The 16,889-nt window shown below is 40.1% G+C and overlaps 1 long non-coding RNA gene across 2 annotated transcripts; it reads right to left on the bottom strand.

Moving 5' to 3' along the window:
• Positions 1–533: 533 nt before the first annotated feature.
• On the bottom strand, positions 534–16,415 carry LOC117089869. 2 transcript variants are annotated; one of them, XR_004439784.1, is made up of 3 exons: positions 8,524–8,535; positions 5,543–5,545; positions 534–664 (listed from the first exon to the last, which is right to left on the bottom strand). It is a non-coding gene; the product is annotated as an uncharacterized LOC117089869 (long non-coding RNA). The 2 variants fall into 2 exon arrangements; XR_004439787.1 differs by lacking the exons at positions 5,543–5,545; positions 8,524–8,535 and adding an exon at positions 16,403–16,415.
• Positions 16,416–16,889: the final 474 nt, after the last annotated feature.

The raw sequence follows: 16,889 nt of genomic DNA, 5'->3' as shown, positions 1-16,889 counted from the left end.
TACCCTGGTCTACCCGGGACACCAGGGACACTGAGCTGGTGCTCAGTTACTGACATGAGCCAGTTCTGCAGTTGTGCCAGCCTGTCCCGTCCCCTCCTCATTTGCATGTTCTTAGAGCACATCGTCCTGACCTGCAGACTTATTAATAGGCTGGACAGACTTCATGCAGGAGTCAGACCCAGTCAGAACACAGCATGGACATGAGGGTCCCTGCTCAGCTCCTGGGGCTCCTGCTGCTCTGGCTCCCAGGTAAGGAAGGAGACACTAGCAGTTTACTCAGCCCAGTGTGCTCACTACTGCTTTACTATTCAGGGAAATTCTCTAACAACATGATTAATTGTGTGGACATTTGTTTTATGTTTCCAATTTCAGGTGCCAGATGTGACATTCAGATGACCCAGTCTCCATCCTCCTGTCTGCTTCTGTAGGAGACAGGGTCACCATTACTTGCCGAGCCAGTCAGGGCATTAGCAATTATTAGCCTGGTATCAGCAGAAACCAGGGAAAGTCCCTAAACTCCTGATCTATGCTGCATCCACTTTGCAAAGTGGGGTCCCATCAAGGTTCAGTGGCAGCGGATCTGGGACAGAATTCATTCTCACCATCAGCAGCCTGCAGCCTGAAGATTTTGCAGCTTATTACTATCAACAGCATAATAGTCACCCTCCCACAGTGTTACACACCAGAATATAAACCCCCAGGGAAGCAGATGTGTGAGGCTGGGCTGCCCCAGTTGCTCTCCTTATGCCTCCATGGGCTGAGAATGTTCCTCAGATGCAGCCACACTCTGATGGTGTGGTAGAGGAGGATATGAAGTCACCTCTGCATCCCAATTTTTTTTTTTTTCTCAGTCCCAGCTGGACAGACATAACAATGCTGACTTTAATTAAGCAATGCCTGATTAATAAATACAAAGATCATGACACCTGAAGAGTCTAGTTTATGACTTCAGTTGGAAATCATATAGCAGAGAAGAAGGCACTATAAATCTTCTAAGCAGAAATTGTCTTAATACATAGAATTACAGTCTAAAGTACTGAAGTCTAAATAAAATGTAGAGATAAATCTCCAAATTTAATGTTTTATTTGCTAAGAAATATTTGCCAAATGGGGCATACAGGAAAACTCAATGGTCTTCAATATGTTGGAAGAACAAAGAGAAGGTAGAGATTTTCGAAAAAGGGGAAATTATTACCTATTGTTTTTTGAGAAATTTTATTGACTCCAGTAAGGGTGGGAGCTGGCAAGCTCAGACTGGCAAGCAGTGTGGACGAATTGAATCTAGAATTATATTATCTCAGAAGCTGGGGTAAATTTTGATTTCAGGTTACATAAGCCAAAGCAGTGAAGCTTGTAGAGAATTTTGTTACTGAATGCAGGGATTCAGTGAAGATCCTGCTGCTCAGCACACAGAAAGCCAATCACTAAGACAATATAGTATTGCCAAGGAACAGGCGTTAATCAGGTGCTGCAGCCAAGGAGATGGGACACCATTTGCAAATGTATCTCCCTGAACTACTAAAATTAGGGTTTATATAGCAGGGAAGAAATGTGGGAAAACAGGAATTAAGGAGGGGTAAGGAAATTAATTTGGTCAACAGGAAGCAGGAGGTCAGTTAGGCAATCATGAGGGTAAAGGTGTCTGATGTCTCACTGTCCCAATTCAGTGATATATAACTTTCAGCTCCTTGATTGTATCTAGAGGCCTGATGGTTACTTTCCCGAAAAGGGAACTCAGATTAAAATGTAACTATCTTGAGTTTTAAGACTGGGGGAGTCAATTTCTATGTTTATTCAAAAAATCATAAATATTAGTACCATGGGATAATACGGGCTATTTAAATTGCATTCTAGAACAGTATTTTGTACCTGAGTGCCTTTCCTCCCTGGTTTCTTGGCTCTGTTGGATATGACAAGAATGATCGAATCCTATGATTAACTTTTATGCTACAACCTTTTAAAACCAAAGACGTAGTAGTCAGGAAGGTTGTTAGTAGAAGCAGGATTCTTTGGTGCTCCCTCAGAAAATAGAATGCGTCTGCCCCTGAAGTATGGACTATTAATCACGTGGTCCTCCGTCCTGTCTGAAAGCTTAAGGATCGGGGTGCTGCTGCTCTCAGCTTCCTACAGCGCTTTCTAGGTTTTACTCCAGTCCTCACTTCTGATCTTGTGTCTGTCTTAGGTAATCAATGGAGAGTATTGAGTCTTCCTTTTTTGACTTCCAAATCTCATGGGAGGGCTTCTTATTGGACAACTCTATCGGAAACAAGAGAGGCAAAAAGGGATATTATGATAGTTAAAATGATTTTCCCCTATGAGGCCACTTAAATAAATTATATTTAAAGCACATGTTGAAAACATGTTCAGCTTTATTATTTTCTATTAATGCAAATTACATTTGCAAACATTTTCAGTATGATAAAGGTTGAAAACGTAATTATTTGTCCATGGAATCATAAAACACCTCTATAATTAAATGGGGTAAACATTTCTAAAAAATTGTACTCACTGAAATAAAGGAATATATTTAAAACATGTGAACCTATGTTAGAAATTATTGGACTTAATTCACTGTGCAGTTTGGTATGGATGTTGTTCACTCCTGTGAACTGCCACAAGAATCTTGAGTCATGTGTAGTCACTGCTGTTCAGCAGTTGTCTTCAGACAATTGATATCTGTAGGCTGAAGATGAGTTCAGTGCCGTGCAGAGAAATCACTCAGCTGAGCCCTTCCTTGATCAGCCAGATGATTGTGAACATGAGCATCCATGAACATGAAAACAAATGTTTACTGTTATCAGCCACTGAGTGTGTATTTAACCAGTTTCAATCATTAATGCATGAAAGCCTACTGATACAGTATTTACACCTCTACCTGTATATACACACACACGTATTTTTTCTTAAATTGGTGGTGTAAAGGTGAATATTTAGTAATCAATTATAAAGTTATTAAGAGAAAATTAATGACAAAATTAAAACTAGTATTCAATAAAAAGTTAAAATTTACTTCATTTGTAAAAAATGTGCATACACATAAGATACATAAAACTGAATGTATATTTATTTGATAAAATTGGCTACAAATATATACGGTATTCATATTTAAGTGCCTTTATTCTATTATATATGCAATATATGCCTGTTTATAAAATTATTATCTAAATTGAATACATTTAAATAATTTTTGTTACATTCCATAAAAATTATATTCTGGTCCACAATAGTTCATACTCTTGCTACAGAATATTTATTTGTGCCTTTATTTTTAAAACTCTACCAAATGATTGTCCTAACATAAAATATTTTTCCAACCCAGTAGAGCTGCAAGGGTATAACTAGAGCAAATTTTGAGCAATGTTGAATATAACCATTACATCCTATGAAAGTCTTCGTTATGTTCATGCCCACAATGATGAATGCCAACTAGAGTTCTCACGTCAATGGATGCTGGATGGAGTCATATCAGTGCCATTGTCAAGGAAGTCCTGGAAATGTAAAAATCATAACAGTGGGTAATCTGCAAGGATTACATCGGATATCACATTGCAAAGAGAAGAGCATTTTACTTATGTGGCTTTTGGTTTTTGACAGACCATCAGGCCTTAAAGAATGCAACAGGATGATTGCATACAAAGCCATTCTGGAAGAGCTATGACTAGATGCTTCAAAAATGAGCCATAATAAAAGAAAATGCTTCCCAAGTGAATATTATAGAAATGCCATTAATGAGCAAGGGGATTTTAATAATGAGGACTATTCAAACATGAACTTCAGTCACCTTTCCTCACTTTCCCAGAGAGACTCATAAATCAAGTTATGGAGGTCCCTGTGGGGACTCAATAATATGATTTCAAGTAACTGAGATTTACAGGGCAACTGGTTCTTCTGAACACCTAATTTGCCAAGAAGAATGACCCCCCTAACATAGTACCACACATCAGGGCTCAGACTAACAATGGAGTCAGGTGATTCTAGTGTCACTGGGGCACCAGACTCAGATTTTGGACAGAAAAGTTTCCTGAAGCAGCCAACAGTTGTGCCTCTTTTTAATAGCAACTCCTTTTTGTTGTAGGAAACTGATAGGAGCTGAGTATCTCAGAGCTAGAGCACCAGGCGTGATGCTGCTACCTTAACTAACCATTCTCACTTTGGTGCCTACAAACACAATCGATAAAACTGGACAGGCCCAACAGATCCAAATTATTAAATGGAATGGTACAGTCAGAATCAGCCCTAACCAGGATCCCATAGGATCCATGTGCCCCATGAAGAAATGGTAAGCTTTCTAGAAGGGAACAAATGACCCACAGGGAACTATTTAGCTCTCCTTTGGCCACATAGAGTCAAAGATTCAGAGACATGCATGTAGACACTATCCAGCCAGGGGATGGGTCTTTTGACTGACACTGAACAAGGACATTCTGCCAATGGGACAAACTATATGGAATGATAGTAGCCTTATAGGCTGCCCCAACACTATATTTTGCTCCATTTCCACTAAATCATGGGCCATTGTCTACAAACCAGCCACCTGGTCAGGAAAATAGCAACTGAGTGACTAAACTATTAAAGGATCCCCTGTATAGGAAAAAGGACTACGGCAACAGTTTGCTTCCTGGACAGCTAAATATATGTCACTCAATAGATGTTGGGGCTACCATGGCCACCCTTGAGAGGACTCTATGTCATGTTTTTGGATATTCATGAGATTTCACTCTGACCAAGAAACACCCTCAGTGCTAACATGACACGGGCACACATGTCCAACATGACAATAGGCACACTCTCATGGAACACAATAGACGTTCTATGCAATTACCAACACCCTCCACTGTCTGCTGTACCAGGATAAACACCTCACGTATCTTAGAAATACAATTAGAGGTGATCATAAAGCAGGCTCACTGGTTGTAAACAACGGGGCATCTGAAAGATTCTCCTTCCACCTATTTAACATCATAGTCACTACTTTGTGGAGTCTTATCCTCCTGCCAGTGGTAGTAGCTTTCCTTGGCCAATGAACTGCACTCTTACTATGGCTTAATAACCTACACTGAGATTGGGTAAGTCAAGGTGCTTCATCAATCTGTAAAGATAAATCTCCACCTCCAGTTCAGGGAAGTTGGTGGGCATATGCAATATGCTAGCTTTGCTAAGGGGGATGTCTAGGTGGTGGGGTACCTGCAAGACAGTTCTCCAATGACCTGACTGACTTAGTTCTCTCCACTTTCTTGCTTATTTTAAGAGTTCTCAAGAATAATTGTAGAATGTGCTGGAATTGTAATATCCTGAGATAGAGAGGAACTGACTGAACAGACTACCTGTGCTCTATATCATTTTCCCATAGAATAGAATGCCCTTTAACCTGTGTGTCTTGTTAACCCAGGATATAAAACCCAGAGTGGCTGCTTTCCCAGGTTCCTGAGCTGTAGTGAAAGGGGGGGACACATAGTCGACTCCATCAGCTCCACATGGCTTTCCTGTGCCTTGGGGAACTGACCCATAGTGTTCTCTTGCTGCTTCTCTGTAAATGATAAACCCACTTCATGTAACTCGCTGTTGGGGGTTCTGTTCCCCAAGCTAAGTACGTTGGTAACCAGTACACAGTGAACCTGCTTCAAAGATGTCACTGACATAGAGAGAACTGAAAGGAGGTTATTGGGGGTAGGGATAGAGGAATGGTGGGGGAGTATTGTTTAAGTGGGATAGATATCAATTTTTAGAAGATGAGTTCTGGAGTTAGTATCAGTAATAATAGCAGAACAAAATGAATATACTTAATGCCATTTCACTGCACTCTTAATAATGGCTTAGACAATTTTATGTTCTCTGTATTTACTATAGTTAAAAAATTAACATCTTGATTATATATTGTTGGCTCAGAAGACGTTGCTTTATTTTTCTAATTTCTCACCAAATGTTCATATATAATTACTTTTGATTCATTGTTCACATTTAACAAATTGTGTGTGTGTGTGTGTGTGTATTTTGTAGACATGTGGTCTCCCTCTTGCCCAGGCTGGCATCAATTCTTGGCCTTATGTGATTCTTCCTCCTCACTTCTCAAAGAGCTGAGATAACAGGTCTGAGACCGAGCACTTGGCACAAGAAACAATTTATCAGAATATTTCATAGGAGACCTCTTCAAAACGTATATTCTATTGCAGTCACCTCCAAAGCAGTCTTCTAAGCCATGTTTCTGACACAAGAGCACTTCTCCCTCTATGAGGGACATCCCCTCAGCATGAAGTCACACAGACACATAAGAGAATGAGGCAAGGAGTTAATCCATCTTTATGAGTGGAAAATCACTGCAAAGATCTGGCATTAATAGGGTTTAGGTGTTGCACCACTTCTCCACTAGTGAAAAACCCTCTGATTTCTCTTCCTGGATTGTTTTCTCCAAGGTTTTCTAATATTTAATGCTAGAGTTGACATTAGAAGCTTTTTATCCTGAGTCTAATTGAATGCTATTTCACTCAAAATGTATTGCCTTAAGAAGTATGATTAAAAATATTGAATAATGCCTGTTACTACTACCTACAGTCCCTTTAGATTTCCTGTTATCATCCTAATATCATGACTTAGGAAAAGCTTTGAAAGAGGTTTAGACAATATTGATTCTGATCTCAATACACTGATATATGTCAAGCACCCACAAAAGTCAAGAAAATTGTAAGAAAAACATGACTTAATGATCATTAGCCATTCTGGTCACTGTTGAGTGAAGATTAAGAAAAAGTCTTAAAAACAAGTAGCTGAAACATTGAGAACTCTCATGAATTCTGAGTAGAGATGTAAAATGGTACAACTACTTTGAAAAACAGTTTGGCAGAGTATTAAACACTCACTGTAAGACCCAGTAACTGCACTCTTAGGTATTTGCCCAAAAGAAGTAAAGAATATTCATGCAAAGCCTTGTATAATAATGTTCATGGTAGTTTTATCCATAATAGCCCAAAGTGGAAACAACCCACATGGCCATCAGCAGGTGGTGGGATACACCGTGAAATTACTAAACAGCTAAATAGTATTCAAAAGTAAAGAGGAACACCTCATGAGGACACAGGATGACATGAATGAGCCTCAGAAACAACTATGCTGCACAAAGATCACCAGCCAAAAAAGAACATGTGTTATAATCCATTTATGTGAAATTCTTAAAAACAAGTGGTAACTATACTAACAATAAGCGGACCAAGGATTTTCTGTTCTATGAGTTGGAAAGCAAGTTGATTTCTGAAGAGCAGGACAAAATGTTTTGGAATTATAGAAATGTTCTGTGTATTGATTTTGGAGGTGCTTATAAGAATGCATATATTTATAAAAGTTTGTTCAATAGTACATTTAAAATCAGTGTATTTGATTGGAAATTTTTTTTACTGGTTAACAGTAAATAGTAATTACAAATCCAATTAAGTAACATTATCTTCACATCTTTTATTCTTGCAGTGTACTGGAAGCTACGTGAGCCGAAAGTTCTTCTGGTAGATAATCTCAGCTTGACACTAAAGAACTATCTATCTTCTGGCAAGATCTCTCTTTTCTAGGTATTTTTGGAATTTTATTCTATAAAATGTAAATATATTTCACAGATTAAATTGAAACAGTAGGCTTTTAATACACATTTTTTATTTATTTTATCCCCTGATATATATGTTTGGTTTGCAGTTTTGGCATTGGCTTCCTGCTAATTATGTTTGTGCAATGATTTAAGGCAGAACACTTGGTTCTAAGAATTTTCCTGTTCTGTCAACCTTAGGAAGTCAGAGTCACATTGTTCTATGGCCCAAACCAGGCCTTTGAGGCTCACTGTTGGCCACCCCACTGAGGTTCCAGGATTTTCTGCATTGGTCAGCCCCTGGATATTCCAGGGTTCCCTGGCATTTGGTGTGGGGACACTCCTAGGCTGATACTCGGGTACTCTGGGTTTTCAGCATTTGGTATTGTTGGCCGCTCCCTGGATGCTCCAGGGTTTCCAGCATTAACATTCCTCCTAGGATTGTGGATTGGAGCCTCACCCTACACCCTACTGGAACCTTGGTTTGCCTTCTCTTGTTCTCTGCCCTAAGGTTACCATTTTCTGTAATGGTATTTTGTTTTCTTGTTGTCACATTATTTATACCTTTTCTTCTACATTTTACTTAATAAAAATACTGCTTTAAAGCCAGGCACAGTGGCTTATTCCTGTAATCCCAAAAGTTTGGGAGGCTGAGGTTAGCAGATCATTTGAGGTCAGGAGTTCAAGATGAGCCGGGCCAACACGGTGAAACCTGTCTCTACTAAAAATACAAAAAGTGAGCCAGATGTGGTGGTGCCTGCATGTAATTCCAGCTACTTGGGAGGCTGAGGCATGAGAATCGCTTGAACCCAGGAGGAGAAGGTTGCAGTGAGCCGAGTTCCCACCACTGTACTCAATCCTGGGTGACAGATTGACACACTGTCTCAAAAAATAATAATAATAAATAAAATAATAAAAATACTGCTTTAGTCATATTTTGTTTACTAACAATTGCTTACAATCCACTTTCATAATGTCTTGCTACCTCTACTTACATCTTCTATACAGGAAGTGGAAATCTGAGACAAGAGTAATGATGGCATTGTCACTTTCCCTCTTGTTGGACTTAGAAAACTTTATGTGTCCAGTAGAAATCCTTGTTAGATGAGGGGACAATGGCGAGCATCACAGAGGACTTGCCACTAGGGTATCTATTTTGGCAATTGGAGCAAATTCAAATTCAACTTAAAGAAAAAGAAACTCATTTTCTATCACAACTCTGCTTAGGTTCAACACAAATTAGAAAACCAACAGACTTGTCTTAAACATGGTTCCATACATTATAATGCTATTTTACAATTAGACTTATTCTGTAAAAAAAGAAAAAAAATGGTCCCTTGTGTACATGCTTTTATGGCCCTTTACTCCCTCCTGTTATTTCCAGACACCAGGAAACCACACGTTGAGGATCTGCTCCAAGCTGCTCTCCCTAGATGGCCTACATGGCCTCCCCAGAGTCTCCTCAGTCGCCCAGGTCTGAGGGAGGTCCCACCAGTTCTCTAATCTATGATTTTAACCTAAGGCCATCAAGCACCCCTTCCCCTTATCCAGCTAGCACCTGCCTAAACTGCTTGCTATGAGACCTTAAACTCGTAAGAATCACTCTTAAACACGGCCTTTAAGTTTTCAACAACAGGGACAGGACCAAAGAGGTGGAGATAAAAAAAAAAAAAAGAAAAAGAAATAGCCAAAAGCACAATTATTAGCAGCTGCTTTAAAATCCTGCCACCTCAGGGCTCCCCATCCCAAGAAAGTGTTATAAGATCAGTGTCTAGGATGCCCACATGAGAGTCTCCAATGTATCAGCCTTTCAGCCAGAATCAGTGTGCCTACTATTAATATAAACAAAAGGGACATTAACAATAAGAATGTCTTAAGTGTCCCTGGTGGGAGAGGAAATGGCTCCCCGTCAATACTAGAACTAACCTTCTTTCACTAGCCCCAAATAGCTGCCTTGCTCTAGCAAAATTGATACAGTTCCGATGATTGGAGGAACATCAGTGTCCTTAGCCTCACGCCAATTTAGATAAAACAACACCGACACATGTAGAGTGGTTTTAAAGAGTGGAGAGTTTAATAGGTAAGAAAGAAGGAAGAAGCTCCCTTACTCAGAGATGGAGGGAGGGTGGCTCCAAGCAGAGACAGAAAACCCAAAGCGTGGCTGAAAACAGCCAGTAACATGAGGAGGCTGGAGGAGGCGGTGTCTGATGTGCATAGGACCCAGGGGATTGTTTTGACCAGGTATGTCATTTGCATAGCTGCAAAAAGCTGGCCCTCCCACCCTAGCCTTTTAATATGCAAAGGCAGGACACAGTGATGTTCTACACTCATGGGGATATATGGGGGTGGCCATGTTGCCAGTCATACGCGGGGACAAGAAGACTGCAGGAATTGCCATGTTTGGGTGGACCCAGTTTCTGACGGTCTGTATTTGCATATCAAAGCTTGCCAGCCTGGCTCTAAGAGCTGGGGCTTTCCTTCTAGAAAAGAAACATTTCTGGAGCTGCTTTAAAAAAAAACAAAAATGTCCCAAGAACCCCCTTTCCTCTTTATCTGCCTAAAATAATTTCTTAATAATTCCTCTAACAAAATTACCAGGAGTCCCAGACCCTTAACCTGATGGACAGCTTTTTTACTGGTGGAAAAGTGGACATTGGAACATCTTTCTGGTGTCTCCATTGCTGAGTGAGCTCTCTAGTGGCTCATGAACTCTGGGGTCTCCCTTTGAGCAACGTGGTGCACCCCCTTGTTTCCTTATTTCATGTTTTGCTATCCCCTTCCCTACCTCTTCCTCTATTGTGGCAAACAAAGTTTAGCCAGGTTGACAGGTCTTGGTTTTGTAAATAACTTGGATTCAGCTGTTTTGTATAAGTCACTTAGTTTGTGAGGTATGTTTTGTGTCTACCGTGCTATCAAATTGACTTATAAATAAAAGACCACTCATAGTCTATACCTGTTAGTTTGAAAAGAATGCTGTCTTTTCTAAAATTTAACATTAAGATTTGTACTAAGGCAAGCCACTAATGTCGGTAGGCTTTAAAATGGTTAAAATGACTTTAACTAGTGAGCTTTTTGTATAGCTAAAATCATAAAAATTGTAGAATGGTTTTCATCTATAGAATGCCAATGAAGCAGCCTCCTTGTCTGGGGTAAATACCAAGGTTCTTGCTCTCACAGCCAAGGAGATCGAGGTCACACTCACACACACACACACACACTCACAGAGTGAGTTTGGAGCAAGAGTTTAATAGCAAAAAGACAAGAATAGCCCTCCATCACAGAGAGGGGTCTCGAGCAGGCTGCCAAGTCATAGTAAAAATGTCAGGGTTGTATGAATAGGCTAGTGAGGAGGAGTGTCTTATCTTCCCAAGGCCTGAAGATTTAGTTGGGACCAGTTGTTCTATCTGTATAGGGCAGAGTTGTCTATTAGCTTTTACTCTTAGCCTATGTTTCTTTGTTTTGCTTATCTGGGAGGGCAAGTTTCTGTGTCTGTTTCCAGACATCTTGCAGCTCTAGGCATTACCCCAGTCTGCTTTTAGCTTCCCTATCTTAGTGTGCCTAGAGGGAAAGGAATATGCTTATTAGGTGCCCTGTTTTACAGGGGCTCATTGTATAAGTGTGAAGCTTGGTGATTACCCAGGAGACTCCCCCTACTTCCCTTCTGTGCCCCAGCTGTCTAATCTGTGTTTTACAGTCTGAACTTTCAGGCTACCTTTTGTTGGAAAAGAAACTATTTCTTTGAGCTGCATGACATTAGAAAGGGGGTTATTTTTGAGCTGCGTTCCATTAGAAGGAAAGTTTTCTGCTGGGGCTCGCTTTACCCTCACTGTCCACCTGAATAATTTCTTTCTGCCTCCTACAACACCAATGTCTAGTGGGCAGCTTATCATTTCTTGCTCCCTAGGTATATGTCAAATGTGTCAAACAAATGCAATATTTACTGGGAAAATAATTTTTGTCTAATTTGGAAGTTATTAAAAGAGAGGTTCAAAATATGAGAAAACCAGTAAATAAAGTGAGATATGAGGAGAGTTATAGGTGGAAGATGTATGTTTTTTCAGGGAAGGATGTAAAGGAAGAGTAACTTTGTGTGAAAAAGGATCTTGTATGATAAATTCTTATCCTAGAGTAAAATGACTAAGTTTCTAGGAAAGGTATCGTATAGGTGAAGTTAGAAAGTGTATGTTAGAAAGCATGTTATAAGGAGTCTGTGTAAGTCAAGGTAAGGTTTGTGAACAGAAATTTATGAAAGAAATTTTGTGTATGATTAAGCCTGCTATAATTGAAAAATTGTGTGTGGTAGACTTTCTAGAAAATGGTCTGCATATTGAAACTGGGTTTCTTTGTTATTAATTTGCTAAATTACATAAAATTTTGTTTTTGAAGCTGGGTGCAGTGGCTTGTTCCTGTAGTCCCAGTACTTTAGGAGGCCAAGGTGGTTTGATCGCTTGAGGTCAGGAGTTCAAGACCAGCCTGGTCCATGGTAAAACCCCGTCTCTACTAAAAATACAAAAATTAGCCAGAAGCAATGGTACATACCTGTAATCCCAGCTACTTGGGAGGCTGAGGCAGGAGAATGACTGGAATCCAGGAGGCAGAGGTTGCGGTCAGTCAAGATCGCGTCACTGCACTCCAGCCTAGGTGACAGAGTGAGACTCCATCTCAAAAAAAAAAAAAAAGACAGAAACTTTTGATTTTGATACAATAGCGAGTTTCTTTTAAAACTTCTGAGATTTGTGTCTTAGAGATTCAACTGTTGTGTTTGTTACTTTGAGCTTGTTCTCCCTTTTAAAGGGCCTGGAATCATTGCTGTCTCCTTTAGCTTCTTCATCAGCTCCTGTGACTTTTTCACCTCCAGTTCTGACTGTTGTTGTGGTTCTGATGCTAAAGTGTTTTGTCTTAGAGGTCTGTGGAAGCAATGTTTTCCCCCACTATAGCATTATTCTATGTACTTAATTTTTCTTAACACATATAACCTTATTTGGGGCTTTATTTTTTTATTTTTATACTGTTGTCAGGGATGTGTGTTCTCTGGAAGCTCTAATTTCTTGCCTCATCCAGCTCTGGTGGCTGCCAGCATTTGTTGGCTTGTTGCTGCATCACCTAATCTCTGCCACTGTGGTCACATTGCTTTCTGCTCTTCTGTCTGTATCAAGTTTTCCTCTTTCTTATAAAAGCAGTAGCATTTCAGGCCCAACCAGGTAATTCAGGATAATCTCCATTTCAAGATGCTTAATTTAATATGGTCTGCCAAAATATTTTTTCCATGTGACATTCACAGGTTCTAGGAATTAAGATGTGGGTATCTTCTGGGAGCTATAGTTCAGCCTACCACAAACTTCGTTGCATTATATATTTAACAACTTTTAGTAAGAAATCATCAAAATCATTTTAAATAATAAAATAAATATCCTCCTCAACCCCTCAGTCTCTCTGATTCCTTATCAATCCTGCTACAATACTGCTTTAAAATATTTTTTTTTTTTTCTTTGAGATGGAGTCTTGCTCTGTCACCCAGGCTAAAGTGCAGTGAGGGTGATCTCGGCTCCCTGCAACCTCTGCCTCCTGGGTTCAAGTGATTCTCCTGCCTCAGCCTCCCAAGAAACTGGGACTACGGGTGTCTGCCAACACATCTGGATAATTTTTTATATTCGTAGTAGAGACAGGGTTTCAGCATGTAAGCCAGAATGGTCTAGATCTCCTGACCTCATGATCTGCCCACTTAAGGGCTAATGAGTGCCTGCCCACCTCCATTCTGTCTGGCCTAGGATATTTAATTGGCTATAAATTTTTTGATTCCAAGCCTTTTGTCCAAAGGAACTACCAAAGAAATCTTAAGAAATCTAATTCAGGCCATGGTGGGAAACAGGGAGTCAGACACACCTCTTTCTACCCCTATTTGAAATGTAGGCCAGATTCAAAAGGCCTTTTAAAATTTTGAAAATAAAATAGTGCCCTTTTCCACAAAAGAAAATAATAGCTTCTTTGTTCAGCCAGAAGACTTACTCTTACTAAAAACTTAAAAAGAAGAAACTGGCTGGGTGCGGTGGCTCACACCTGTAACCTCAACATTTTGGGAGGCTGAGGTGGGTGGATGACTTGAGGCCAGGAGTTCAAAACCACCCTTGCCAACATAGGGAAACCACACCTCTGCTAAAATTACAAAAAATTAGCCTCACATCATGGTACATACCTGTAATCCAAGCTACTCAGGAGGGTGCGGCATGAAAATAGCTTGAAACTGGGAGTCAGAGGTTGCAGTGAGCCCAGCCGGGATTGTGCCACTGCACTCCAGCCTGGGAAACAGAGTGAGACTCTGTCTCAAAAAACAACAACAAAAAGGATCCCCCAAGAATCAATAATAACCAAAATAAGGGGGCCCTTATCAGATATTCTTAATTACTCCAAATACTGCTAGGCTTCAGGAAGTCACTAGTTGGGTACAGCTATCCAGGATTAAACATGTTTCTTACGAGGTCCTGCAGGCACAAAAGGTGGACACCACAACCTCCATTTATAAAACCTAGAAAACTTAAGGCTGTTGTTTTGCAAACACATAGATTAATAATGTGGTTCTGTGGTTGAGCATAGGAGCATTAAATTTTCTCTCTCTTCCAATTATAATTTTCTTGCTTAATCTTCTAGCAAAGTTTATATCTTCTAAATTTCATGTAAAGATGATATGGTCTGTCACAAGGCTTCCAATCCATTCTGTCTTCTCACCCCATAAATGAAAGCATCCTGCCATTGGGCCCCTTCGTTCAGGTATCAAAGATTATTACTCCTCAAATGGCAGGGAAGGTCTGCACCCATAAAGTCAGCAGGAAGCACTTACAGAAAATGGTCTCTGCACTTCTGCAGTCCCCTTAAGTTTAAGGAGGAGTATCTAATTTCTGAGGGCAATGAGATAGGAGGTAGGTGGAACTCAACCCTGGAAGACTGGCTAAAACAAGAAAGAGGCACTGGAAGCACCTGTCCATAAGACACGCCCACCAGTGTCATATCAGTTTACCATTGCCATGGCAACATCTGAAAGTTACTGCTCCACAAGAGCAGTCACAGAGCTGTAACCGCCACCTCAGTAAAGCCGTTTCCTTCCACCACCTGCTTACGCTGCGCTCCTTCCTGAGGGAGACCAAGAACTTGCCCTGCACCACTTTTGTCAAGTTAGTTGACACAAAATTACTCATAATGTCCTCTCTTAAATTTTTACTTTTATAGACTGTGTAATGACTTTCTCCTTTCTATTTATAATATTGTGTTTTGTGTCCTTTTTCTTTCCTCCTTCTTTGTACAGCCTTCATCAAGCAGTCACAGGCTTCAATTCAATTATTTCCTGGTGGTAATATGACTCATGAGAAATGCTGATTCTTCTGGGTATGAGGCCATTCACCCATTTTTTTTGAGACGGAGTCTCACTCTCTCACCAGGCTGGAGTGCAGTGGCATGATCTTGGCTCCCTGCAAGCTCGACCTCCCGGTCTCAAGCGATTCTCCTGCCTCAGTCTCCCAAGTAGCTGGAACTATAGACATGCACCACAACGCCCAGCTAATTTTTGTATTTTTATTACAGACGGGATTTCACCATGTTGGCCAGGATGGTCTTGATCTCTTGACCTCGTCCCACCCACCTAGCCTCCCAAAGTGCTGGAATTACAGGGGTGAGCCACCACACTTGGCCCACTCACCATTTTGTTAATTAATACAGTGGAAAATATTGTGACATAAGTCTCTGCTTCACAAACTGATCACTGTCAAACATCATTTACCAACCAATACAGAGTTTTTCTGTTCCTCACTGGTATAATTCACATACGAGTAGAAATCTCAAGTTTAAACTGTGGATTTGCACTTTACCACTTGGTATATTAAAGAAGGTGAATAATATTAATACATCATCAGTAAGGCTGAGCACAGTGCCTCCCACCTGTAATCCCAGCACTTTGGGAGGCCGAGGCAGGCAGATCACCTGAAGTCAGGAGTTTGAGACCAGCCTGGCCAACATAATGAAACCCCATCTCTACTAAAAATACAAAAATTAGCCAGGTGTGGTGGCAACACCTGTAATCCTAGCTACTTGGGAAAAAATAGACTATTCCTAATGAAACTACTTGGAAGACTGAGGCAGGAAAAGTCCTTGAATCAGGGAGACAGAGATTGTGGTGAGCCAAGATCGCACCACTATACTCCAGCTTGGGTGACAGGGCGAGTCTGTCTCAAAAAAAAAAAGAAAATTGTAATGTTGAATTTAAACATTTATTTGACAAGAAGTTCATAGTTCCTTCTCTCTAAAATAATGTAATGATTCAGGAATGAGCCTGGTTTGATGCCTCTCTCCCCAATATGATACAAGTGTGGCATAAATCTATGAAAAATTCCATTTCCCTGTGCCTACAACAACTACCTGGGATTGAAAACTTCTTCTCTTACTGTAGTCCTTTCATCTACACCCAGTTCCACCTAATCTGTGACTCAAAACAATACTTGTCAGAAAAGACCTTGGAAAGAGCAAAAAAGACTTCCGTAGAGGTGTCAGAGATTCCTGCACCACCATCTGTCCATCTCTAGAAGCGGTTATGAGTCTGAGGAAGAGCAGAGCTTGTAAATCTACCTGCTTTCACTCCTACTGTATTTCCTAACAACAACAACCACAACAACAGCCGTAACATCACAGGACAAACCTCTACTACTTCCAAGGCTTTTATCTCAGTAAATCTCTCCCTCTATCTCAGGCAGCTGGAAGATTTGATACTCATACAAATAGTGCTGTAGCTTTCTGTTCATAATTGGAAAAGCAGACAAGACCCAATGTAATACAGGCATTCCTTAAGCCAGTTACCATTCAGTTTTGGATCATCACTGCACACATATACCCAGCATAGGTCTAATATATATGTAAAAATCCATGAAGCAAGAGTTACAATATCTTGTGTTTTCTATTGTATTGTATTTTTCCTCTTATATCGTCTTCTCCTATTTGTCACTAAAAAAAAAAATCTGTTCAAATCAGTCTAAATTAAATATTGGATCATAGGTAGATAAAATATTTTATTTCATAACACATTGACCAAATGAATAAGTTTCTTTGCAAGACACAGTCCACATTTCCAAGATAACAAGCCTGAAAAAATTATACTTGAGTGAGCCCATAAGTAATGATGGTAGCTTGTCCTTATTGTCAGTCCTGGGACAAGAATAACACAAAAGATAACAAGGTAGAATCAAGATTACGTAAGAAAGAAGAACAACAACAGGACATGGCAACCTTTCATGGGGTAACATTTTGATAATGGATGATAAGAAGTAATGCATTAGACAGGGATGGA

The sequence above is a fragment of the Trachypithecus francoisi genome, unplaced genomic scaffold (assembly GCF_009764315.1).
Source record: "Trachypithecus francoisi isolate TF-2019V2 unplaced genomic scaffold, Tfra_2.0 Contig00903, whole genome shotgun sequence".
Taxonomy (NCBI): Eukaryota; Metazoa; Chordata; class Mammalia; order Primates; family Cercopithecidae; genus Trachypithecus; species Trachypithecus francoisi.
This window is presented reverse-complemented; position numbering and strand designations above follow the sequence as displayed.